This window comes from Macaca nemestrina, chromosome 4 (genome assembly GCF_043159975.1).
Source record: "Macaca nemestrina isolate mMacNem1 chromosome 4, mMacNem.hap1, whole genome shotgun sequence".
Classification (NCBI taxonomy): Eukaryota; Metazoa; Chordata; class Mammalia; order Primates; family Cercopithecidae; genus Macaca; species Macaca nemestrina.
The window spans coordinates 147937367-147964770 of NC_092128.1; positions in this window are offsets into that span (position 1 = coordinate 147937367).

Genomic DNA, 27404 nt, shown 5'->3' on the forward strand with positions numbered 1-27404 from the left:
GGGATGCCCCTGGCCCCCTCTCGTTCTCATGAAGGGGAGGCCCTCATGTCAAATCTTTCAGCAAGTATCATTGGTTTTTTTTGTTTTGTTTTGTTTTGTTTTTTGAGATGGAGCCTCGCTCTGTCTCCAGCAATCTCGGCTCACTGCAACCTCTGCCTCCCAGGTTCAAGAGATTCTCCTGCCTCAGCCTCCTGAGTAGCTGGGATTACAGGCACATGCCACCATGCCCAGCTAATTTTTTTTTTTTTTTGGTCTTTTTTTAGTAGAGACAGGGTTTTGCCATGTTGGCCAGGATGGTCTCGATCTCTTGACCTCGTGATCCGCCCACCTCGGCCTCCCAAAGTGCTGGGTTTTACCTTCAAAATAAATCCAAGATCCAACAGCTCTACACCTCTTTACCGTTACAGCCCTGATGCAAACACTGCTGGCTGCTCTAGGGTTGCCGATGTAGCCTGCTAACTCATGCCTCCTGCTTTTCCTGCCACACTACTGTCTGTTCTCAACACTGCATGCAGCCACAGTGAACCTGATATAGTGTTGTCAGATCAATACACACCATCCTGCCCTAACCCCAGCACTCTGCCGCTAGAAATCAAACTCTTTCCCATGAAAGCACGGTCCCTGGGAAGTGGTGTCCATGACTTACTGATCTTGTGGTTCCCCAACGGCATTCCCCACCCCACTCACTCTTCACCAGCCAGCCTGGCCTCTGCATTAATCCTCCAACACAAGGAGCTGGCCTGTCCCCACCGCAGGATGTATGCACTGGCTGTCCCTCTGCTTGGAAACACCCACACAGCCTGCTCCCTCACATCTTTCGTATCTTCATTCAAATGTCACCTCTCAGGGAGGCCTCCCTGACCACACGGTTTAATGTCACAAGCATCCTCTGACACCCGATTCTCCTTCTCTCCCTTTATTTTCTCCTGAACCTGTCATCGCCTTCTAGCAAAATAGATATTTTATGTATTGATGTGGTCTAGGATCCGCCTCTCCAGTAAAACACAAACTCCCCAAAAATAGGGAACTTGGTCTGTTTCATTTATTGCTTTGTCCTTTGTGCCAAGACAGTGCTAGGCATATAGGAGATACTCAATAAATATTTGTCAAATGAATGAATGAATGAATGAATGAATGAATGAATGAAGTATCCATGAGGCCATAGCTGGTGTTGGTGATGTCTCTCTTCCAGCTTTCCCTTGCCTTTTCCCCAGGATGTCAGCTGATGGAATGGAAGAGTTCCCAGGCAGGTTAGGAAAGCCCAGTCTTCATCTGGAGGGCACTGAGCTCTCAGTGCACCTGCCTGCTGGTGCAGGGTTTCTGTGGTCTTCTGTTAACCTTTATAGCAAGTCAGAGTGGGGTGACTGTTTCAGGGATCCCCGAGTTTCATCTATATTTTTCCTACTCCCTATTGTGTAAAAGCAGCCTATTTCCCCTGTGGTAATTTAGACAACCATCCCAGCCAACATAGTAACCTCTCTTTTCTTAGTAAAATGAACAGCAGGAAATATCTGGGTGGAGGTCTCAGCTTCCAACTCCACTCTCTCTCCTGCAAGAGTCAGAACCATGAGTACAGGAGATAAACCATTTATAAGCAAGTCATTAGGAAAGTTGACAAGCAATGCCCTTCTCACTCCACTCCCCTATGCTTTGTATTAGATCCATGTGTTCTAGCTATGGGGGGGACACAGATCCCCCTGGGACTCCAGCACACAGCCTCCTGCAAGATAACACCCAACGTTGGAGATATTGCCTTCCAGCTGGCACTGTAATTGAGCCATCAGTGAGCCGTTCTGCCAATCTGTAAAGTCAGATGCTGCTGGGTGATAGGATTCATGATCAGAGTGGATTGCATGGGCCTCAGCTCATTGCCTTTCTTCTCTGCCTGGGGAGTACATTCTTTGGTCAGAACCAATGTTGTATGAGACAGTGAATAATGCATTCAGTAACTTGATGGATGACAGTGCCAGCAGAGGCCTGACAGGCCAGGAAGCAGAAGGAAAATGAAATCCAGAATAAAGGTCTGCTCCAACAAGGACAAATTGCAGAGCTCTTAACAGGAGAGACCCGGTGTCATCCACCTGCCACCGGGTAGCTGGATGACCTCCTGGAGGTGTGTTATGATCGTAACCCTGCTCATGTCCAAGGTTGGCTGCTGATGTAAGCCAACTGGTCAATTGACAGTGACAACAGGTGACAGGAGGGCCTTGGTGAGAGGAAGTCCATGTTGTTGGGCCTATTCTGAACCTCCAAACTTAGTTCTGGGGTTGCCATGTTTTCCACTGGATTCTAGCATATGTACTCGGATATTTGCAAAGCAGAGTGACTAGTATGGGAAAAAGGGTCAGTCTATCTACCTGACTATTAAGAAGTTCCTTAACGATGGAGTCTTTTGGTGACGATTTACACCGGAGGCAAATATTCCCGTTCTCTGGTCCAATGTCAAGGTTCTATCCGGTATAATTCTTCACTAAACTGCCTTGTCATCAGCATCCTGGTCTTGCTTCTTCCAAGTTCCTGTCCACACTAGCTGCCCTTGCCTACTGTCACAGATTTCTTCATGTGTTTTATAGCAGCAGCCCCCAACCTTTTTGGCACCAGGGACTGGTTTCATGGAAGCCAATTTTTCATGGACCTGGGGATGGCGATATGGTTTTTCAATGATCCAAATGCATTACATTTATCATGTACTTTATTGTTATTATTGTTACATTGTAATATATAATAAAATAATTATACAACTCACCATCATGTAGAATCAGTGTGAGCCCTGAGCTTGTTTGCCTGCAATGAGACAGCCCCATTTGGGGGTGATGGGAGACCAGTGACAGATCATCAGGCAATAGATTGTCATAAGGAGCTCACAACCTAGATCCCTCGCACGCGCAGTTCACAGTAGGGTTTGCACTCCTATGAGAATCTAATGCCGTCACTGATCTGACAGGAGGCGGAGCTCAGGTGGTCATGTAAGCAATGGGGAGTGGCTGTAAATACAGACGAAGCTTCGCTCACGCACTCGCTGCTCACCTCCTGCTGTGTGGCCCAGTTCCTAACAGGCCATGGACCAGTATCAGACCGGAACATGGCCCAGGGTTTGGGGCCACCTGATTTATACTGTCTGTATTAGCAGCACGCTGATTGATCCAGAATGACCAAGAAGCAGAGATCCAAGCAGTGCTGATTGGCTACTCCTCACTAGAACATGAATTCTTTTGTTGCTTTGTTTGTTTGTTTGTTTGAGAGTCGATCTTGCTCTGTTGCCCAGGCTGGAGTGCAGTGGTGCCACCATAGCTCACTGCAGCCTCGACTTCCTGGGCTCAGGCAACCCCTCCTGTCTCAGTCTCCCAATTAGCAACGACAACAGGCATGGATCACTATGTCCAGCTAATTCCAGACAGTGATTGCACAATTCTAGGTGATCAGGAGACAGAACAGGGACCTTCTTTTAGTGACCCGTGAGCTCTTTCAGGCATGAAAACAAAGGACAATTTCCAGTTCCATCAAGGAAATTCCAGGTACCTAGCTAGCCCTGAGAAGCTAATGAGCAACTTGATAAACAAGAAGGTAATAGGAGCTTAAAACAATAGCCAGAAAAGTTAGAGTCCAGAGGTGTTTGGGTTTCCTACAAAAACTAAAGATGACATCTTAACAATGTCCCTGATTTGTCTTTCAGAAACCCAGAGTCTCACTGAATAGATCTGCTGACCCAGAGACCTCAGATACAGGGAAATTGAAGGCTGATCTCCGACCACCATTTGTTGATCTAAATTTCTTCCTGAGGGGCGTGGAGAGCATCACATTCCCGAGCCAGTTAACATTTGTTTTTTCTGCTGAATCCAAATTTTTAAGCAAAGTTTTCCTTCCTCAACCAATTGCAAATCAGAAAATCTTTGAATCCACCCATGACCTGTAGCGCCCGCTTCAAGATATCCCACTCCTAACCCAAAACCAATGTGTGACCTCCACATGTTAATTTACAATTTTGTCTGTAACTTCTGCATTCCTGAAATGTACCCCTGCCTTTCAAAACCCTTACCTGCAAACCATCGGGGAGGTCAGGTCTTTAGCGGGAGCTGCCCATATTCTCTTTGCTTGGCGCCCTGCAACCAAATGCCTTCCTATTTGCCACTGCAAAAGCTCGGTGTGAGTCGCTGGTTTCACCGTGCCCAGCGTGAATGCACCCCAGTTTGGTTCTACGGTAATCACAAGCAACAACATGATGAGCTGCTTTTGCCATTGTTTATGTTTTGGAGAATGGGAGGAGTCCCCAAAAGTGATAGGAATGCTGAGGAACAGGTACAGAGGGAACAAGGACTAAAGGAAATACAAGGGTCGAAGTAGCATGCATTTTGATAGTCCAACCAGAGCACAGCTGCTGGAATAAATGAGTATCTATCATCTTCCGACTCATTGCCCCTGCATAAGATTCCCGTTCTCAGCCAGGTGCTGTGGCTCACGCCTGTAATTCCAGAACTCTGGGAGACTGAGGTGGGAGGATCACTTGAGGCCAGGAGTTCAAGACTAGTCTGGGCAACATAGTGAGCCCATCATCTCTACAAAAATTAAATTAGCCAGGTGTGGTGGCGTGTGTCTATTTTATTGTTGATCAGGAGGCTGGGGTGGCAGGGTTGCTTGAGCCCAGGAGTTTAAGACCAGCTTGAGAATATAAGAAGACCTCAATCTCTACAGAAAAAAGAAAAAAAAAAAAAAAAAACCTTTTAAAAACTAGCAAGGCATGGTGACCCATGCCTATTGTCATCGCTAAAAGAGAGAACGAGACAGGATTACTTGAGTCCAGGAAATCAAAGCAGCAGTGAGCTATAATTGTACCATTGCACTGCAGACCGGGCAGCAGAGCGAGACTGTCTCTCAAACAAACAAAGCAACAAAAGGATTCATGTTCTAGAGAGGATTAGCCAATCAATGCTGCCCGGATGTCGTATCTTTACTACTTGGCTATGCCACACTATTTCTTGAGGAAGAGAATTTCCCAAATGAGAATACAAATTCTGCTATCAAAGGTGAAACGGATACTGAACAGCTCAAAACCCTATAAATATCTACTGCACTGGACTCTTCAGTGTAAACACACCCAAGATGTTCCGGAGTCTCCTGGTAAACATGGAAGTGGTTGTTGGGTGGCAGGGGTGGGAGGTAGTGAACATTACTCTTGAACTTACTCTTGAGTTAGTCGTGGCATAAGAAATGTTGGATCCTTTCTACCACCCACCTCTCTCTTCTCCCCCATTTATTTCCCTATCCACAGCCTTAGCTGCCACGTGATAAGCGCTCTTATTCATCTCAGAGGTGACCTTTGTCCCATGGATCTGTGTCCTGCCTTTTTTTTTTTTTTTTGACAGTCTCACTCTGTCGCCCAGACTGGAGTGCAGTGGCACAATCTCAGCTCACTGCAACCTCCACCTCCGGGGTTCAAGTGATTCTCAGTCTCCTGAGTAACTGGGATTACAGGTGTGCACCACCACGCCCGGGGAATTTTGTGTGTGTGTGTTTTTAGCAGGTACAATGTTTCACCATGTTGGCCATTCTGGTCTCGAACTCCTGACCTTGTGATCCGCCCGCCACGGCCTCCCAAAGTGCTGGGATTACAGGCATGAGCCACCGCACCCGGCCTCCCCTGCCTTTTAAGGACCTTCCCCATCTCAGGCACCTGCATTAGACAACCCAGCCCCATTTTCGGTTTGGAAGGTGTGGCTACAGGCAATCTAGGCTGCTGGCTCCAGCCTCTATCTCTGGCTAAGTTCACTATCAACTTTCCAGACATAGAATCATATAAAAGGCTGCAAAGGAAAAAAAAAAAAAAAAAGAAAGAAAGAAAGAAAGCAAGCTCATGAGCACTTGTGTTCAGCCTCCTGGCAGGTTTTCATTAGGTCTTAATGAAGCTTGGGTCTGCAGTCCCCGAGGCCCTTTTTAATTTCCACTTGATCTGGCTTAGCCAGCTCCTTACTCAGTGGAATCCTCTGGAGAGCTGAGCAGTTCTTGGTCTCAGGTTTCAGAACCAGAACTAAAGGCTCAGGCTAAAGATGAGGAAGGAGAGTGGAAGAACTGGAGAGAGACCGTCTATTGCTTCTATGAGCAGCAGGGCTGGATTTCTAAGACCTTTCCTGTGTGTGTGTGTGTGTGTGTGTGTGTGTGTGTGTGTGTGTGTGTGCGCGTGCGCGCGCGCGTGCGCGCACTGAACGCCAACCTCTTGAGAGCAGGACTGGGGAGAGAGCGCAGGCTGTGACTTTGGGAAGCCTTGGCTCCAGGTTCAGGTCTGGTGGTTTCAAGATCCATCCCTTGCCATTTCACTCCCAAGTCCCAGTTTCCTCTTCTGCACAGTATCATAAAGAATAGTGTCTGAGGCCGGGCACAGTGGCTCATGCCTGTAATCCCAACACTTTGGGAAGCTGAGGTGGGAAGATGGATTGAGTCTAGGAGTTCAAGACAGGCCTGGGCAACACAGTGAGACCCTGTCTCTAGAAAAAATTTAAAAAAAAAAAAAAAAAAGAACAATTAGCCAGGCATGCAACTGTAGTCACAGCTACTCGGGAGGCTGAGGCAGGATAATAGCTTGAGCCCAGGAGTTTGAGGCTGCAGTGAGCCATGATCATGCCTCTGCCCTCCAACCCAGGAAACAGATGGAGACTCTGTCTCTGAAACTATTAAAATTAAAAGAAGAACAATGTCTAAATAAGTATGGGTGTGCCCATGCATGTGTATTTATCATTCATGCAAGTACTCAGGCATTCTGCAAAGCATTTTATCTACGTGATTTTGTTTAATATCCAGATGTAACTTTTGTGTTTAAATATTATTAAGCCTATTTTATTTTATTTACGTTTTTTTGAGACAGAGTCTTGCACTGTCACCCAGGCTGGAGTGCAATGGCGCGATCTCAGCTTACTGCAACCTCCGCCTGCCGGGTTCAATGATTCTCCCGCCTCAGCCTCCGGAGTAGCTGGAATTACAGGCACCCACCATCGTGTCTGACTAATTTTTGTATTTTTGTAGAGACAGGGTTTCACCATGTTGGCCAGGCTGGTCTCAAACTCCTGACCTCAAGGGATCCGCCTGCATGGGCCTCCCAAAGTGCTGGGATTACAGGCATGAGCCACTGTGCCTGGCCAAGACTATTTTATAAATGAAAACACTGAGGACCATAGAAAGAACTCAGTTAATGGATGCTTTAGCTGGTATCAGAATCCTGCTCCTCTGACTCAAAAGCTTATGTTTTCCCAATTGTACCCTGCTGTCTCTATAACCACATTATCAAATTCTATGTTGGGAGCAGAGTGGCCAGTCCATAATCGTTGCTGTTGTATTTGAACATATGCTAGTTTCCACGCACATGGATCTAGCTGCCATGAGCAATATTTCAGCAGTACTTGTCACTGAAAGCATTTTCATATGCTAATAAGAATTAGTAATTTATGTTCAGTAATCTGCCTTGTGTTTTTCTCATCCTCATTTCTTGCTGGGGGACAAAGTGGACCAGAGATGATGCTTTTTCCCTGGAGGGAAGGCCAGGCCATCTGCAGAGCTGTCAACACGGAGGACTCAGTGGGCCTGACTCCTTCCTGCTGAGGGCGGGGATGAAGACTGAAGGGGGATTATAAGGCGAGGCCAACCGCTCACTTAGGGAGTCCCTCATGTTCTGTGCTGGTGGCTGGGGATCTGCCAGGCAGTTGCCTCTGTTGGCGCTGGGAACACTTCTCTGCCGCTGAGCCTTTCTATTTTATCTGACCTTTCGCAATGATTGTTTTAAATTAGGTGCCCTGTGATTTTCTGGACTCTGTCGAGCCTGGGCAAACCCTCCCCGGAAAGTAGGCCTAGCAGGCCACGAGGGCTTTTCCTATTGAGGCTAATGTCTGTCTCACCCTGGAGCTTGGAGGAATTTTCCAAGCCACTAATTTGTACTTTGCTAGGAGACATGAGTGATGAGTGGTATTATTTTAAGCCTTCTAAATTGGAGCACAGCTTTTGGGTACTAGATGTTCTCAATTCCTTATTTCCCTCAACTCAGATATCTGGCAGTTTTTGCTATGTTATTTCAATGGGCAGTTGAGTTTTTTTGGAGAATTATTTCTGGCCCCTCTCTTCAATGTGCTAAATGATAACTTTTGGTGCTTCCATTTAATTCAACAAATATTTATCATGTGCCTAGTAGATGTCAGGTTCTGAGCTAATGCCACAGAGGGCATAAAGATTGATGACTCATTCATTCATTCACTCATTCATTCATCCTTCTAGTTATTTATTCAATAGGTATTTCTAAGCACTGAGTATGGACCAATGGCATCCAGTGCTAGAGCTAAAACAACTGTATGTCAATTAAGGTTGTATTTATAGGTTTTGAGTAGCAGAAAACCTAACCAGGATGGTTAAGTAAACAACATTTCTTTTTTCTTTTTCTTCTATATCGAGAAGCCTGGAGTCAGATAATTGTTGATATTAGCTAATAGACTCTATGATGCCTGGGATTATGTTTCCAGCATTCTCTGAGACTCTGCCTCATTACCTCAAGATGGCTGCAGCAGCTCCGGCCATAACTTCCACTTCCAAGCAGGAAGAAGGACAGGCTGAGTCAGTGGGGTTAGCACATCTCTATCAAGAAAACATAAGCTTACCCCACATCCCTCACTTAGAAAATGTCTCCTTATATATCATTGCTCAGGATGAGGTTACTGGTCATTCATGAAGTGCAAGATAACTTGGGTAGAGGACAGGGCTGTCATGATTAGCTTTGATCTGTCATGCTCGATGAGGCTTCTGTTGGATGGAAGAAAGGAGGATGACATTAAATACACCAACAGTATTTGCAAAAGTACTAAACAAGAGTTGGTGTACTTGTCATCAGAGTACTTACTTAGTTGTAGATGCAGAGATTGAACAAAAACTTATGTAAATCAATATAAAGTCACAATCTACACTACGTGCTCTGATGGAAAAGCAGCCTTGATGTCTTTGTAGGGGTGAAATAATCTTGTCAAGAGGTGAGAAAGGGGATGATGGTGATAGAACAGGGAGATGGGGAGGGAAAGGCCCCAGTTCCAAAGCACCTCTCATACAGGATTGCATTTCATTCTCAAGATAAACCCAGGAAGTGGGTGAAGCATCTCAGTAGGCAAGAAGAACTGGGGATATACAGGTTAACCTGTCCTGCAGAACGTGCAGATTTTGCCTAGGCAGAGGTGAAGGTACAGATATACTGGGGACTGGGGAGAAAGTGGCAATCAGTTCAGTTTCTCACCTTCCAGTTTACCCCAACCACATGCACTCAGCTGAGGAAGTTAAAAAAAGGTTACCTAGACATTTTCCTGTCTTGAGCATCCTAGCTATTTTCTCCTGTATGTGTATCCCTTAGGGCTCTGAGTTAGCATTCTTTTTTTTTTTTTTTTTTTTTTTTGAGACAGAGTCTCCTTCTATCACCCAGGCTGGAGTGCAGTGGCAAGATTTCGGCTCACTGCAGCCTCTGTCTCCCGGGTTCAAGTGATTCTCCTGCCTCAGCCTCCCGAATAGCTGGGACTACAGGCATGTGCCACCATGCACAGCTAATTTTTGTATTTTTAGTAGAGATGGGGCTTCACCATGTTGGCCAGGCTGGTCTCGAACTCCTGACCTCAGGTGATCCACCCGCCTCGGCCTCCTGAAGTGTTGGGATTACAGACGTGAGCCACTGTGCCCAGCCTGAGTCGGCACTCTTAATGAAGTTCTCATCTCTCCACTCTCAGGAAGGCTGGCATTGCCCTGGGATGGGAAGAGGACAAAGGTGTCCTCTGTGCTCCACGATGTGCTCCAGGCACAATGCTTATAAGTAGATGTATTCTTAAATGAGGAAATAGGAGACTGACATGCACATAGTAGACCAGGAATACCAAATCTATTTAATGCTGTGGAAGTTTACTTGGTTGGACTGGGCTCATTTCCAGCATTGAAAGCTGTATTAGTCAGCTTGAGCTGCCATAACAAAATACTACAGACTCGGTGGCCTAAACAATAGAAACTTATTTTCTCATAATTATAGAGGCCAGAAGTCCGAGATCAAGATGCCAGCAGAATTGATGTCTGGCAAAGGATTTCCCCTTGGGTTGCAAATGGTTGCCTCCTCTCTGTGTCCCTGTATGGCCTTTTCTTGATGTGTGTATGAGGATGGGGGAGGATGGGACAGATGGAGAGAGAGAAATGAGGGAGGGAGAGAAAGAAAAAGGAATGAGTTCTCAGGTGTCGCTTCTTACAAGCATATTAATCCTACCAGATGAGGGATCCACTCTTATTGACTCAATTACTTCATTAGAAACCCCATCTGTAAATACAGCCACACTGCAAGTTGGGACTTAAGCATATTAACAATTTTAGAGGGACACAAATATTCAGTCCATAACAATGGCCTTTTCATGCATTTAAGAGGGAAGGAGCTTAAGAGAGGGGAGGAGCTTAGGAGAGAGAAGCAGCTTAAGGGGGCGGGGCTTAAAAGAGGGGAGGAGCTTGAGAGGGAAGGAGTTTAAGGGGAAGCTTAAGAGAGAAGAGGAGCTTAAGTGGGGAGCTTAAGAGAGGGAAAGGGCTTAAGAGAGGGGAAGAGCTTAAGATAGGGGGAGCTTAAGAGAGAGGAAGAGCTTGAGAGAGGAGGAGCTTAAGGGAGGGGAGGAGCTTAAGGGGGAGCTTAAGAGAGGAGAGGAGCTTTAGAGAGGGGAGGAGTTTAAGGGAGGGGAGGAGCTTAAGGGGGAGCTTAAGAGAGGAGAGGAGCTTAAGAGAGGGGAGGGTCTTAAGAGAAGGGAGGAGCTTAAGACGTCATTCGCCATCTCTCTCTTAAAGGACTATGAATTTCATAAAGGTTCACATCAGGTAGCATAGAGAAGGTGTTCGTGCTTGTTCATGAAAAAGGCCCTTTTCCCCACTTAAGAACACATCTAGGCCGGGCGCGGTGGCTCAAGCCTGTAATCCCAGCACTTTGGGAGGCCGAGACGGGCGGATCACGAGGTCAGGAGATCGAGACCATCCTGGCTAACACAGTGAAACCCCGTCTCTACTAAAAATACAAAAAACTTAGCCGGGCGAGGTGGCAGGCGCCTGTAGTCCCAGCTACTCGGGAGGCTGAGGCAGGAGAATGGCATAAACCCGGGAGGCGGAGCTTGCGGTGAGCTGAGATCCGGCCACTGCACTCCAGCCTGGGTGACAGAGCGAGACTCCGTCTCAAAAAAAAAAAAAAAAAAAGAACACATCTAGTAATAAGTATTGTGCCTGACATATAGTAGATACTAATAAATGTTTATTAAATGAATATGTAGCATTCAGCCCATAAAATTGCTCAAACTATTAAGACTCAAATGAAATGGTAAATGAGATCCATGTCCTGAAATACCCTTGGAGTTTGCAGAGGCTGGAGATGCAATAGAAAAGTGTTTCCAATCTTGCAACTTTTAAAGGTTTACGTGGTGGAGAGGAGGCACTCCAATCCTCACCTACACTTTGGAAGTTGGAAAAAGGGACAGTTTTTTTCTGACTAATCTAGGTGGGATGTACAAGTATAGTCTCCAGTGCATGTGGATTTCATAACTGCATCAGTGATAGAGAAAATGAGTCATCTCCCATTAATTGCTAGCATTAAATAAAATTAAAATATGAACTGTAGTCTTTCCTAGGATCAAACCCTGACTTCATTCAAGTTTCTCCTCCACCTCCACCACCCCCTGAAGATTGTTAAAAGCTAATGAAAGATTGAGGCTGTGGGAGGAAATAAGGAGAAACGAAATTATCTGGAAGGATTCAGCTGTAGGAAACAGAAGCGTGGGTGTTGTGGGAAACTTTCTATTGAATTACTCTTCCACCATTTACTACTTTCATGACCCTGGTCGAGGAATTAAACATCTATGAGATTCATTTTGTAAAAATTAATACTGCCTTCCCCACCAGACTGTGGTAAGGATCAGCTCATTTTTCTCCAGCACCTAGAACTTAATAAGCAGCACACAAATTTTAGATCTATCTGAATATGTAATGACACCAATCATTTGACACACTTTTTAGGACAGGGACATACAGGTAGTACAAACTGGGATGCTGGGAGGGCAATTTGTTAGGTGATCAGTTAGAACATTGGCCCCGAAATATATTATTTGGAAATAAATCAGTATGTTTCAGTCTGTCTAAGTAATACACTTGGATATACGGTTGCTCTTGTGATTTTTAGCCAGAAACACAGAAACCACTCTAGATGCTGTGATCATCAGGATGGGATTTAAAGCAGAGAATTGGGTGTTCATAGAACTTTTGGCAAAGCTGGGAGTGCAAACTTCAGAAGAAATTGTAAGTAGACAAGGAGGGTCTCCAGGGACTATAGGAATTTAATCAACTTGAGGAATCAGCCTGTTTTACAGCCTCCTGCTTTGCAACCGGTTTTTTTTTTTTTCCCAAGCACTGTGTGGAATGCAGTCACCTTATTGGCCAGAAGCAGCTTCTGACAGACCCCAGCCACATATAAATAAACCTGAGTGAACTTTCCTGATTATTGTTCTAAAGTCTCCAGCTTGAACTATAGCTGCACTGTCATCACATGTGACCTATTGCTGATGATGCAGGGCAGGTGAGCCCCCAAATTGGGGCTTAGCCCAGGAGGGTTCTTGGCTTCACCCAGGAAATGATTTAAGGAAGACCTGATGGTGTTAGCAACTTTTACTGAGGTGCACAGCAGCAGCCGAGGTCCTGCTCCTTGCAGAGCAAGGCTACCCCATAGGCAGTGTGCCCAGAGTAGCAGCTCAAAGGCAGGGCTGCAGTCATACTTATACCCACTCTTTTTTTTGACATGGAGTTTCACTCTTGTTGCCCAGGCTGGAGTGCAATGGCACGATCTCGGCTCACCACAACCTCCGCCTCCCAGGTTCAAGCAATTCTCCTGCCACAGTCTCCCAAGTAGCTGGGATTACAGGCATGCGGCACCATGCCTGGCTAATTTTGTATTTTTAGTAGAGATGGCGTTTCTCCATGTTGGTCAGGCTGGTCTGGAACTCCCAGCCTCAGGTGATCTGCCCACCTCAGCCTCCCAAAGTGCTGGGATTACAGGCATGAGCCACTGCACCCAGCCACTTACACCCACTTTTAATTACAGGCTTGTTGGGTTGTTGCCGTGGGAAAGGGTGGTATCATCCAGGTGTTGCCATGGCAACAGTAAACTGACATGGCACACTGGTGGGTGTGTCTTATGAATAGTTGCTTCCACCCTGTCAGTCCCTGTTTTAGCTAGTCCTCAATTTGGTCCAAGCCCCACCTCTGAAGTCAAGTCTCATCTTCTACCTCACTAGCATGATGACTCACTGTGTGTGTACCAATGAGAACCCTCCTCTACATGCAATGATGTACCCTCTTCCCTCTCCATCACCTTTTAAAACCTTCCTGTCACTTTCTCTTGGGAGACATTGCTTTGGAGAATACTCCCATTGCTCTTCTTACTGTGAGTCCATAACAATAGCCTTTGCATGCATTTAAGAGGAAAGAAGCTTGAGAGGGAAGGGGCTTAAGAGAGGAAGGGCTTAGGAGACTAACTTAAGGGGGCATTTAAGCAAAGGGAGGAGCCTAAGAGACAGGCTTAAGAGAGGGGAGGGGCTTAAGAGAGGACAGGAGCTTAAGGGGGAGTTTAAGAGAGAGTAGGGTGACAAGTAGTAAATTTCCTGTTGATCAAAACTTGCATTCTCCCAGAGAATCGTTTGTTGCTGGCCAGGCAAATGAAACCCAGTTTTTTTCAGGTGGCAAAATCATCAATGATCCCAGGAAACCAGGCAGTTGGTGATTCACATGAGTATGTCTAGAAAATAGCACAGAACATGACACAGCCTTCTGCCGAAGTTTATGCACCCACACACCTATGTTCAGGGACTATAATTGCTCTTACTTTTCTCCCACCTTCCTGATCTGATGTAAGTTTCTGTCATTGGCAGAAACTAAATAAAACTCCAACTGACAAGGAGGCCTCAGACATGCAGTCTTCAGGCTCTTAGCAGCTGCAATTCAGGGAGCGCTTGGAAGGGTGGGGAGTACCAAGAGATAAAAATGTTCATCAGTATTTACAGATTTTTATGTTTGCGAATTTGCCTACTCACTAATTTTTTTTTAATTTATTTTCTAGAGAAAGGATCAGGATCTGCCATCCAGGCTGGAGTGCGGTGATGCAGTCATAGCTCACCGCAGCCTCAAACTCCTGGGCTCAAGTGATCCTCCTGCCTCAGCCTCCCAAGTAGCTGGGACTACAAGTGTGCGCCACCATGCCCTGCTAATTTTTTTCTAATTTTTTTGTAGAGAAGGGGTCTCATGATGTTGCTTAGACTGGACTAACATTTATTTGTAAGCAAAGTTAATATTCAAGATAACGCTTTGGTCATTTGTGCACATGTACTGAGCAGGAAAATTTAGGTCACCGGATAATCTAACACGTTTCCAGCTGAGACTGAAAGAAGAGGTGCTCTGCCTTTTTTTGTTTCAGCTCTCATACTGTAAATAAGTGGCCTTTTCCAGGTCTATTGAGCACTCCATTTTCTGCATTTTTGTGGGTGATTTTGTTTATTTAAAAATGGCTCCCGAATGCAGTGTTGAAGGGCTGGCTAGCGTCCCAAAGCACAGGAAAGCTGTGATGTGCCTTGAGAAATTAAAATAAAATTCTAGGCCAGGCACTGTGGCTCACACCTGTAATCCCAGCTGAGGCTGAGGCGGGTGGATCACCTAAGGTCAGGAGTTCAAGACCAGCCTGACCCACATGGTGAAATCCCATCTCTACTAAAAATACAAAAATTAGCCAGGCAAGGTGGTGAGCGCCTGTAATCCCAGCTATTCGGGAGGCTGAGGCAGGAGATACACTTGAACCCAGGAGGTGGAAGCTGCAGTGAGCCAAGATTATGCCGTTACCCTCTAGCCTGGGCAACAGAATGAGACTCTGTCTCAAAAAAAAAAAAAAAAAATTCTAAGCCCCCATCTAACTGAAGAGACCTCTCTTGGCCAAGGGGACTTCAGAAACACCTTAAAAACTGAGTTCCTACCCATAATGGGACAGAAGCCAGGCATATCTCAGTATACTCTTTCCTTATTAACCTTTAACCAGGATTTATTTTTTTCCTAAAGACTAAACAGTTGCTAGCTTTAGAAATGAAAATATGGGCTGGACACGGTGGTTCACGCCTATAATACCAGCAGTTTGGAAGGCCAAGGTGGGAAGATCATGAGGTCAGGAGTTCAAGACCAGCCTAGCCAACATGGTGAAACCCCATCTCTATTAAAAATACAAAAATTAGCTGGGCATGGTGGCAGGTGCCTGTAATCCCAGCTACTCAGGAGGCTGAGGTGGGAGAATTGCTTGAACTGGGACCTGGGAGGCAGAGGTTGCAGTGAGTTGAATTCACACCACTGCACTGCAGCCTGGGCTACAGAGGAAGACTCTGTCTCAAAAAAAGACAAAAGAAAAGAAATAAAGAAATGAAGTAGGAACAACTCATTCCTTTATGGCCTTTAGCTGATTATCTCAGACCGTGCTGGGACCACCCCCCACACACTCTCTCTTAACAGTTTTGATGTGAAGCTCACCAGTTTCACAATTCATCCCTCTGTTAAACCTGATCAATCCCGGCCAGCTCACAGACAACGCACAGTGAGGATTTTTCCTATCCTCTGTTTCACCTTTGACATCAGAGAGCTGAAAACTCTACCCACAGATCATGCTAATGCTGCCCCTCACTTTATTTTTTGAGACAGATTCTTGCTCTGTTACGCAGGCTGGAGTGCAGTGGTGCAATCTCGGCTCACTGCAATCTCCGCCTCCTGGGTTCAAGCAATTCTCCTGCCTCAGCCTCCTGACTAGCTCAGATTACAGGCATGAACCACCACACCCGGCTAATTTTTGTATTTTTAATAGAGATGGGGTTTTGCCATGTTGGCCAGGCTGGTCTTGAACTCCTGACCTCAGGTGATCCACCTGCCTCAGCCTTCCAATGTGCTGGGATTACAGACACTAATGCTGCCAGTTTTTTAACACACCAGCCATGAAGAGGCATGAAGCTCCATCACACATGTGCATATTTCTCCTTTTATAAATATTCATGACTCCTCCTCTAGCTAATTGAATATGTATATTTGGCCACCCTGCTCAACATAGATTCCTATTCCCTAAATGTATCCCTCTCTTGATGTGCTTGCTTTCAGCTTGTGCCAAAGGCTACACTTCCCAGCCTACAGGCTGCAACCCTTTATAAGAAATAAAGCCCTCCTTTTCAAATTTATGAACCTTGTTTTTCTTCTGTTGACAGTCTTATGGAGAAAATACGTGTGTTAGATAAGCTTCATGCAGGCATGAGCCACAGTGCTGTTGGCCATGGGTATGATGTTAATGAATCAACATATATAGTCAATAAGGTGTTTTGAAACGGAAGGATACATAAAACAAGGCTATTTACTGATTGTGAAGCAGCATTGTTGTCTGGGGTAAATACCCGGAGTTCATCATCTTGTACTAAAAATATTAAGAATACAGACACATAAGGAGTGAGTTTAGGAGCAGAGGTTTAATAGACAAAAGAAAGAGAAAGGAGAACAGCTCTCTCTCTTATGAGAGAGAGGGCATCTGAGAGGGAAAAGCTGGCCTGCGGGGAAGGGCACCAAATTTTATGGACAGGCTTGAGGAGGTGTTATCTGATTTACATAGGGCCCACAGATTGGTTGTACCAGGTGTGACGTTTATATAATGTGGGAGGAAGCTGGCTTCCCTGCTCTAATCTTATTATGCAAATGGCGTTTTTGCTTGGCCTGTTCCATGTTGTGTTGTCTGCTCCTTACTGTACACGTGGTTGGCAAAGAGAAGGGAAGATCAAGCCGCCATATTGGACATGCCTGGTCCCAGGTAGCCCCTTTCCTACTGGTACAGCTGCCTGCATTCACCCGTGCAAACTTCTAGCCTGCCTTTCTATGTTTGAAGCTCAAGTTTACAGGCTGCTCTGTTAGAAAAGGAAATTATTTGAGGGCTGCTTTTCATTAAAAGGAAAACCTTACTAAGGACTTCCTTACCGTCACTATCTGCCTAAATCATTTCTCCTTAACTCCTATATTAATTGGTTAATGAAAATATCATAATCAAAGACCCACAGGAATAAGTACTTGTATTTCCTACAAGAGCAATGGTTCAGTATCCACTCACTCAGTGTTCATGTTGATTTTATAAACAATAACCACTGTGAATAACAAGAATCAACTGTAATATTCAGTGCACGAGCACAAGTGCTACAAATGAATTTTTAATAAATTTCTGAGCTTGCGATTCTTTTCCCTGTGGTGGTGAAGCCAAGATCCTCATCCAGTGATAACAAGATCTCCTTGTGAGGATATCTCGTGGAAAAGTGAAGTGATTCAGCTGGCACTGACATACTCAGAATCACCCCGGATTCACATGCAGGAGCTAGCTTTGAAATGAAGACTCTAGAACAGGGGTATCCAATCTTTTGGCTTTTCTGTGCTACGTTGTCTTGGATTACACGTAAAATACACTAACACTAACAATAGCTCATGATCTAAAAAAGAAAAAATTGCAACTAAATCTCGTATTGTCAGAAGCATTTGAAACGGAGCAACTCCATCTTGAATAATAGCTGGGTACAATGAGGCTGAAACTTACCGTGCTGCATTTCCAGATGGTTAGGCATTCTTAGCCTCAGGATGAGATAGGAGGTTGGCACAGGATATAGGTCATAAAGACCTTGCTGATAAAACAGGCTGCAGTAAAGAAGCCAGCTAAATCCCACCAAAACCAAGACAGCAACGAAAGTGACCTCTGGTCGTCCTCGCTGCTACACTCCCACCAGCGCCATGGCAGTTTACAAATGCCATGGCAACGTCAGTAAGGTACCCTCTATGGTCTAAGAAGGAGAAGCATGAATAATCCACTCCTTGTTTAGCATATCATCAAGAAATAACCATAAAAATGGGCCACCAGCGGCCCTCGGGGCTGCTCTGGCTATGGAGTAACTATTCTTTTATTCCTTTACCTTCCTAATAAACTTGCTTTCACGTTACTCTGTGGACTTGCCCTGAATTCTTTCTTGTGCGAGATCCAAGAACCCTCTCTTGGGGTCTGGATCCGGACTCCTTTCATGGAACAATAATGTTTTAAGAAAGGTTATGAATTTGTGTTGGGTCACACTCAAAGCCATCCTGGGCTGCATGCAGCCCCTGGGCCGTGGGTTGGACAAGCTTGCTCTAGAACTTCAAAATTTTCAGCGTAGTTTCTTCAAATTTGTGCACTTTTTCTCATAAAGAACAAGATTCCTTCCCTCCCTCCCTTCCTTCCATCTTTTCTATCATTTTGTTTTTTGATAACTTACAAGATTAAGCAACCTTTGTCCAAACCTCCAATGCTCTTCAAACTTCAAAAGGAGAATGATAGAAGAATCCACGTTGCCCCCTTAAAGGGGAAGGCTCCCAGATTTAGCCCACTGTCCTCAGGCCTTGTTTTACATCTAAAACACCTGAGGCCCACAAAGGTTAACAGGATTGCCGGAAGACATCTCTAGGTCAAAAACCTGCCTTCTTTCCTTTATGCTTGATTTCCTTTAAAATGCAATACAATCTAATTGCTTGTAAAATAAAGAAGTTGAACTAGCTGCTCTGTGAGGTCTCTTTCAAATGCAAAATTCCATGACTTTGTGACTGGAGCATTCACCAAAGGCTAAAACCACTATGCTGGGGGCTGGCATTGTAATGGTGAGGGAAGAAGTGAAAAGAGAATATACTGTCCATGCCATAGAGATGTACAGGTCTTAGAGATGAACAGGTCACAGAGATGCACAGGTCATAGAGATGTACACATTTAAATAATAGTGGATTGTATCCTTCATGGTTTCAATCAAATGGCACTGCTACTGGAAAGGGCTCCTGACCTAGACTCCGACTGAGGGTTCTTGGATCTTTCACCAGAAAGAATTCAGGGCAAGTCCATAGGATAAAGTGAAAGCAAGTTTATTTAAAAAGTAAAGAAATAGGCCAGGCGCAGTGGCTCACGCCTGTAATCCCAACACTTTGGGAAGCCGAGGTGGGTGCATCGTTTGTGGTCAGGAGTTTGAGACCAGGTTGGCCAACATGGTGAAACCCTATCTCTACCAAAAATACAAAAATTAGCCGGGCATCGTGGCATGCACCTATAGTCCCAGCTACTCGGGAGGCTGAGGCAGAAGAATCGCTTGAACTTTGGAGGTGGAGGTTGCAGTGAGCTGACATTGCGCCACTGCACTCCAGCCTGGGGGACAGAGTGAGACTCTGTCTTAAAAAAATAAAATAAAAAGCTACTCTGTAGGCAGAACAGTGTCATGGGCTGCTCGACTGAATATACTTATAATTATTTCTTGATTATATACTAAACAAGGGGTAGATTATTCATTAGTTTCCCAGGAAAGGGGTGAGCAATTCCTGGAACTCAGGGTTCCTCCTTTTTTCAGACCGGCCACATGCAGTAATGCATTATATAGATATAAAAAATATATATTATATATAATATACATATTATAATATATTGTATAAACTATATATTTATATATTATATATTATTATATATTAAAATATATAATATAATATAGTATAATATACAATATAATATATACTATATAATATGCAATATATGATATATAAATATGTAATATAGAATAATAAATATATACATACATATAACATATATAATATATACATACATATAATATATAATTAATAATATATAATTAATTATATATATTATTAATTATATATCTCATATATGATACGTGATATATAATATATTATATATTGTATAATATGTAATAGATATGTTACGTATCATATATTGTGTAATATTATATATTAATATATGTATATATTATAATACATATTATATATAATACATATAATGCTAATGTATAATGTATTATGATTCACATTTAATGAGCAGTGAGGATGACCAGATGTCACTCTCATCACCGTCTTGGTTTTGATGGGCTTTGGATAGCTTTTTTTTTCACTGCATCCTGTTTTATCAGTAAGGGTTTTGTGACCGGTATTTTGTGCTGACTCCTATCTCATTCTGTGACTAGAATACCTAACCTCCTGGGAATGCAGCTCAGTAGGTCTCAGCCTTATTTCTGCCAGTCCCTATTCAAGATGGAGTCGCTGTGGTTCAAACACCTTGGACAGCACCTCCCGCAGGAAGCGAGCCTTGATTTCCACCTTCTTCCACGCTATTATGGAATTAACCTAGACCTTTCATTAAAATTGTCAAACTTAAAGGAAAAAAAAAAACTGAGGCAAAATTAATATAAGTAGAGAGTTTATTTGGGGCAAACTTGAGGACTGCAACTGGAAAACATAGATTCAAGTTGACCTGAATTATACACTCTGATTTGCAACTGTTGTAAGTAAATTTTCCAAGAAAAAGACGAGGCAATTTCTATATTGTTTACCAGTAATTTACATTTAAAATACATAAGCTATAACACTGTTCTTTGTATCACAAATTTCAGAAACAGGAAGATAACAGGTGAGTCAGCTAGTTAGGAAAAAAATCACTTTAAACAATTGCCGTCAGGCACGGGGCATGTCCGAAATTTCATACTCTTATCTCTCTGGACCTGATAAATTTTGCATACCTCACCTAGCTCATAATGCTCTGAGCGATTTACCTCTTCTCAATAGTAGTAACTAACATTTTTTCTTGCTTATTACAATCATTGCATTTTACATAGAGATCAATTAATTCTCATAACAGCCCTATGAGAGAGATGCGCTCATTGGCTTCCTTTTGTCACCATAACAGGTTCATTGCCTAATGCGCAAAGCAAGTCAATCCACAAGACACTGGATTGCAGCAGAGAAAGAGGTTTCATTGGAGGGTCACCAAACAAGGAGATAGGAAGAAACCTTAAATCCGGTGCCCCGAGGAGTCTGGGGTTAGGTTTTTGGAGTGTACTTCGAACTGTGGAGATCATTAACCAGGTGGAAGAGTTCAGGGTGAAGTCATGCGCCAGGGAGGGGAAGAAGCTGCATTCTCACCCTGATCCATTTCCTGGATGGGGGTCTTCAAACTGGTGGCTGGAATTCAGGTCTGAAAACCATCTTAAGTGATCCTTAAACAAAAACCTTATGATTTTAATGTCAGTAATCTTGTCTATAGAAACGAGGAAGGTGCACAGTCAGTATTGAGTGCTGTGGGACTTTTAACAGCAAGGAAGGGGACGAAAGTGCAGCACAATTAATGCTTAATTACAGCTCTATTTTTGTCCAGAGCCTGGTATGTAATTTTTTTTTCTTTTTTTTTTTTCAAGCCGTAGTCTTGCTCTGTTGCCCAGGCTGGAGTGCAATGGTATGATCTCTGCTCACTGTAACCTCCGCCTCTCAGGTTCAAGTGATTCTCCTGCCTCAGCCTCCCGAGTAGCTGGGACTACAGGTGTCTGCCACCATGCCCGACTGATTCTTGATTTTTAGTAGAGACGGGGTTTTGCCATGTTGGCCAGTCTGGTCTCGAACTCCTGACCTCGGGTGATCCACCTGCCTTGGCTTCCCAAAGTACTGGGGTTACAAGGATGAGCCACTGCACCCAGCCTTGGCATATAATTTTTATTAACTCTGTGGGGACTGTTTCAATTTTACACGTATGGACATTGTCTTTCCTCATCTGACACAACCTCTTAGCATGCCAACTCCTGACGACTGTCTTCCCCGCTGAGATACTAGTTTCTCTTTGGTTTTTATCGCCCAGCATCTCCCGGTTTTTCCCTGAAGTCTCTGTTACTTTTCCGGTTTTAAAATTTTTAATATTTATTTTGAACATCTTTATTGAGGTACAATTAACATATAGTAACTTGCCAGTGTTTAAAGTGTACAATTTTATCAGTTTTGACAGAGGAATACACCTGTGAAGTAATCATCAGAACCAAGATCATCCATCATCCCTTAGATTTTTTTAAAATTTTGTATTTTCCTTTGTATTTTCTCCCAATCCACCCTACTTCAGGTAACTACTGTTCTGCTCTCTGTCACTGGGTTGAAGCAACATTTTCCATTTTTTATTTTATCTATTTATTTATTTATTTATTTATTTATTTACTTACTTATTTGAGGCGGAGTCTCTCTCTATTGCCCAGGCTGGGGTGCAATGGCACGATCTCAGTTCACTGCAACCTCTGTCTCCTGGATTTAAGCTATTCTCCTGCCTCAGCCTCCAGAGCAGCTGGGACTATAGGCACGCCCCATCGTGCCAAGGTTATTTTTGTATTTTTAGTGGAGATGGGGTTTCACCATATTGGCCAGGCTGGTCTCGAACTCCTGGCCTCGTGATCCACCCGCCTCAGTCTCCCAAAGTGCTGGGGTTACAGGCGTGAGCCACTGCACCCAGCCCTGCATTTTCTGGAATTTCAAACAGTATGTCCTCTTTTCTGTCTGGCTCCTTTTCTCAGCAGAGCTATCTCGAGCTTCATTTTTTTTGTTGTGTCTATTAGTAGTTAACTTATGTTAACAATGACTTCTGAAGAATAGAAGTTTTTAATTATGATGATGCCTAATTTATGAATGCATTCTTTTATGGTAGTGCTTTTGGTATTAAGTTGGTGCAAAAATAATTGTAGCTTTTGCCATTAAAAGCAAATGGTGAAAACTGCAATAACTTGTGCACCAAACTAATATAATAATTCTCTGGGCAATCCGCATACACAATGATTTTCTTCTATGTTTTATTCGAGATGTTTTACAGTGGATGGTTTGATATTCGATTGTACAATTTATTTTCAGTTACTTTTTTTATAGAGTGTGAGGTATGGATAGAAGTTCGTGTGCGTGTGTGTGTGAATATTGACTTGTTCCAGCACCATTTCTTGAAAAGGCTATCGCTTCTCCTTTGAGTTGAATTTCACTTTTTTTTTTTTAATGTGTTGTCCATGTATGTGTGGGTCTATTTTTGGAAACCCTATTTTGTTGGTCTATTTGTCTATTTTGACATCAAGACTGTTTGAGTAGGTAGCTAGTCAGGCATGAGCAGGGCAGAAGAGGAGAGGTTCCCCCCTCTACCAGGCATGTCAGGCGACCATCAGCTGATGGTCAGGTGGTTGTCATGCTCTCTTGCTAAAATAATTATTGGCCGCAGCTGGTGCCAGGGGCAGACAGCTCCCAGTAGATACAAACACCTGAATCTGGTCATCAGCATCTTCCTGATAAGATCTCAGGAGTTGGGCGAGTAGGCTCAGGCATGCATGCTAAGAGACAAAATGGCGGATGGCCTTCCTCTGGGAACACCGGACTGGTAAGGGAAAATGCCGCCAGTGAGCATGGTGAGCATGCGCGCAACTCCAGTAAGAACGCCACACAGGCTCACTTCCCACGTGCTGGCAGGCCCCTGCTCATGGAATCAGATCACCCCAAGGAAAGAATTAGTGGAGAAGGGATGCAAGACCCTGGAAGGGTGCCAACATATAAAATCCCAAGTCAAAAGGTCAAACTGGCATTTGTCTTTCAATTTACCCCTTGGCCTTCTTCTAAGTGTCCTTCTCTTCCTTTTGTTCCTGCTCTAGAGCATTTTTTTTTTTTTTTTTTTTTTGACGGAGTTTCGCTCTTGTTGCACAGGCTGGAGGGCAATGGTGCCACCTCGACTCACTGCAACCTCCACCTTCTGGATTTAAGCGATTCTCCTCTCTTTGAGTAGCTAGGATTACAGGCACCCACCACTATGCCTGGCTAATTTTTGGTATTTTTAGTAGAGAGAGGGTTTCACCATATTGGCCAGGCTGGTCTCAAACTCCTGACCTCAGGTGATTCGCATGCTTCGGCCTCCCCAGGTCCTGGGATTACAGGCGTGAGCCACTGCACCTAGCCTAGAGCTTTTTAATACACTTTCACTCCTTCTCTAAAACTTGCCTTGGTCTCTCCTTCTACCTTATGCCCGTCAGTCAAATTCTTTCTTCTGAGGAAGCAAGAATTTAGGCTGCTGCAGACATGGATGGATTTGCCATCAGTAACATCCTTTGGTGCTGCGTGACTTGGATACATTCTGCTGCTAACAATACTACACTGTTTGGTTTGCTGTAGTTTTAAAATAAGTATTTAAATAAAATAACATTAGTCTTCCAGCTTTGTTGTTCTTTTTCAGAGTTGTTTGGCTATTTCAAGTGTTTCACAAGTTCATATAAATTTTAGAATCAGTTTGTGAATTTCTACAAAAAAGCTCACTGAGAGTCCATTAAGATTTTATTGAATGTTTAGATCAATTTGGGGAGAATTAACATCTTAACAGTATTTAGTCTTCTGATCCATGAACACAATATATTTATCTATACATTTAAGCCTTTGTTTTCTCTCAATAATGTTTTGTTCTCTTGGCATACAGATCTTTCTTGGTCATATTTTCTCTAAGTATTTCATTTTTTTTGATTCTTAGTAAACAGTTTTTAAAACTTAATTTTGTTTCCACTATTTGATTATAGTATGTAAAATTATGATTGCTTTTTGTATATTGGTTTTGCATCCTGCAACCAAGATAAACCCACTTATTATTAGTTCTAGTAGGTTTGTGGAGATTTCATCTTACTTTCTACATAATCAATCATGTCATCTGTAATAAAGACAATTTTACTTCTTTTTGTTTGTTTGTTTGTTTTCTTTTTCTTTTTTTTTTTAACCTGATTGCACTGCTGGAACTTCTGGTGAGAGCTGTTATCTTTGTCTTGCTACTGGTATTATGGGAAAAGCATTCAACCTTTCACTCTTAAGAATTATGTTAGGCACAGGTTTTATTTCTGTCTCAGTCCATTTGTGCAGCTACAACAAAATACCATGGACTGGGTAATTTATAAAGAGCAGAAATTGATTTTCCACAGTTCTGGAGACTGGAAAGTCCAAGATCAAGATGCTGATAGATTTTTGTTTGTCTAGTATGGGTCTGGTCTGTGCTTCCAAGATGGTGTTTTGAATAATGCATCTTCCATAGGGAAGGAACACTGTGTCCTCATATAATGCAAGGAGGAAGGGCAAGAGAACCCAAATGCTCCATTAATTCTCCTTTATAGGACCTTAATCCCAATCATCACAGGGGTGCCCTTATAACCTAACCATCTTACAGGTCTACCTCTTAATACCTTCACAGTGGCCATTAAGGTTTAACAACTAAATTTTGGAGGGTACGCATTCAAGCCATGACAGTTCAGATTCTTTTATCAGACTGAGGTGGTTCCTTTTTATTCCCAAGTTACTGGAGTTGTTTTTTGTTTGTTTGTTTGTTTGTTTTGAGACAGAGTCTTGCTCTGTCGCCCAGGCTGGAGTGCCATGGCGCAATCTTGGCTCACTACAAGCTCCACCTCCCAGGTTCACACCATTCTCCTGCCTCAGCCTCCTGAATAGCTGGGATTACAGGTGCCCGCCACCACGCCCGGCTAATTTTTTGTATTTTTAGTAGAGTCGGGGTTTCACCATGTTAGCCAGGATAGTCTCAATCTCCTGACCTCACGATCTGCCCACCTCAGCCTCCCAAAGTGCTGGGATTACAGGCATGAGCCACCGCACCCGGCCATTGCTGAGAGTTCTTATCTGCAATGGATACATTATCAACGAATCCTGTCCCCCAGAAGATGGGGTCTTTCCCTGTTTGATGTCGTGAAGCCACTATATGGAAATGAAGTGAACATCAAGTGGTGCAGGCTTTATTCAATGGCCGTGGAATTGAGAAGCAGGCATGTGGCTCACAAATCAACTTCTCGGCTTGCGAGAACCAAGAGGCTGCAGATATAAGACATCTTTAATGACAGGGTTGGCCATAAAAAGCAACGGGATGATTAGTCACGTCTTTTCTGGGAATGGATGGAGAACTTGGAATTGGAGTAGTGCCTTCCTTTTTATCCTTTTATGATTTCTTGTAATCATTGTTATGATGACTGTCATGGCACTGGTGGGAGTGTCATTAAGCATGGAAATCTTATAGTGAACTTAGAAATTCTTCAGAGGGCAAGTGAACTGCCATCTTGGGTGCTACCAGTTTCAGCCGGTTTGGTCATGAGGAAGAACTTCTGACCTTAAGATGCAGGCATTCTGTTTCTTAAGGACAAACGGGGTTAAGGTAGGGGAGAAATTCAGATAGGTCATGTAGGTATTACACTGGGTAACAGATGTTGGACTTTGACGATCGTTTCTCCTGTATTCATTGAAATATTTGTATGGTTTTTCTTTTTAAGTGTTTAATATGGTGAATCACATTGATTAATTTTCTAATATTAAACCCCAAGACTTTCCTTAGAAGTCTTTAGATGCTCCCAAGGTAAGTCATCATTGTTTGCCTTCTACTTCCTAAGGAAAGAATTAGGATGTGAACCAAAGCAAATGTGAATTGGAAGAAGAATCTTTTAAGTCTGAAAGGTAGAAACCAAGCCTCATTAGTGGGTCACCCTCTGGACCCTGCCTGCGTGGATGCAATTCAAAGAAGTTGATGAAATGGAGCTTGATTGGAGTTTAGAGAAAGCTTCAGGGATCGTTCCATGGCGCTTGGAGAAGGGATAAGAGATGCCCCTGGGAAACTGGTAGAAATGGAGCCTTAGGCACCTTGGGGACACTGTTCATGCTCCATTTTACTTACACATGGAAGAGAAAATACAGCTAAAGATGAAAACTTCCCTACTGTTATTAGGATTCCAGTAGCCCTTGACGCCATGATACGTAGCATCTCTTTCCAGTCCGTAATTCAAGCTGCTACTTGAGTGATTTACTTAAAAACTCAAACACAGTCATGTCACTGTCCACTCTGTAAACTCTGGTTGACTGTCCCCTGACTATAAAATAAAGCGTCAATCCTGTTAACGTGACTTATAAGGCCCTTTACATTCTCTCCTCAACCTACCAACCCAGGTCTTTCCATTGCTTTCCAAACACATCCAACGAAACACAAGTATGAACATTTCTGATATTCAGAAAAGCATATATCTTCTCTCCCAAGCTTCACTGCCTTTTCAATGTCTCTGCCCATTTTCAGTCTCTATTTTTTTTCTCTCACTCTTCTTACAGTCTTAGTCTTAGAGTTATGTTAATCTCAGTTTCAGTTCATTGCACATTATCATCTGTGCCAGAGGTTACCTTCAACTCCCCAGCCACCTTGAATAATGCGGCATTGAGCTCTATGAGAATTTCCCTGGAAGATAGATGCTCAGAAGCTTAAATGTGGGGCAGAGAGCACGGGTATACTTAATTTGGCTAAATATCGACAGATTGCTCTCCAGAATGGCTGCACCAACATCTATATCTTCACATTTCTGAAACACTTGGCAATATCCAGCTTTCTAAATTTTCCATTCCAAGGGGAATTAATTACCATTATTTTGAACATCATATGCTCCTTGGCTTTTTACATTTCTTCTGTCAATTCTTTATTTATATCCTTTGCTCCTTTTTCTCTT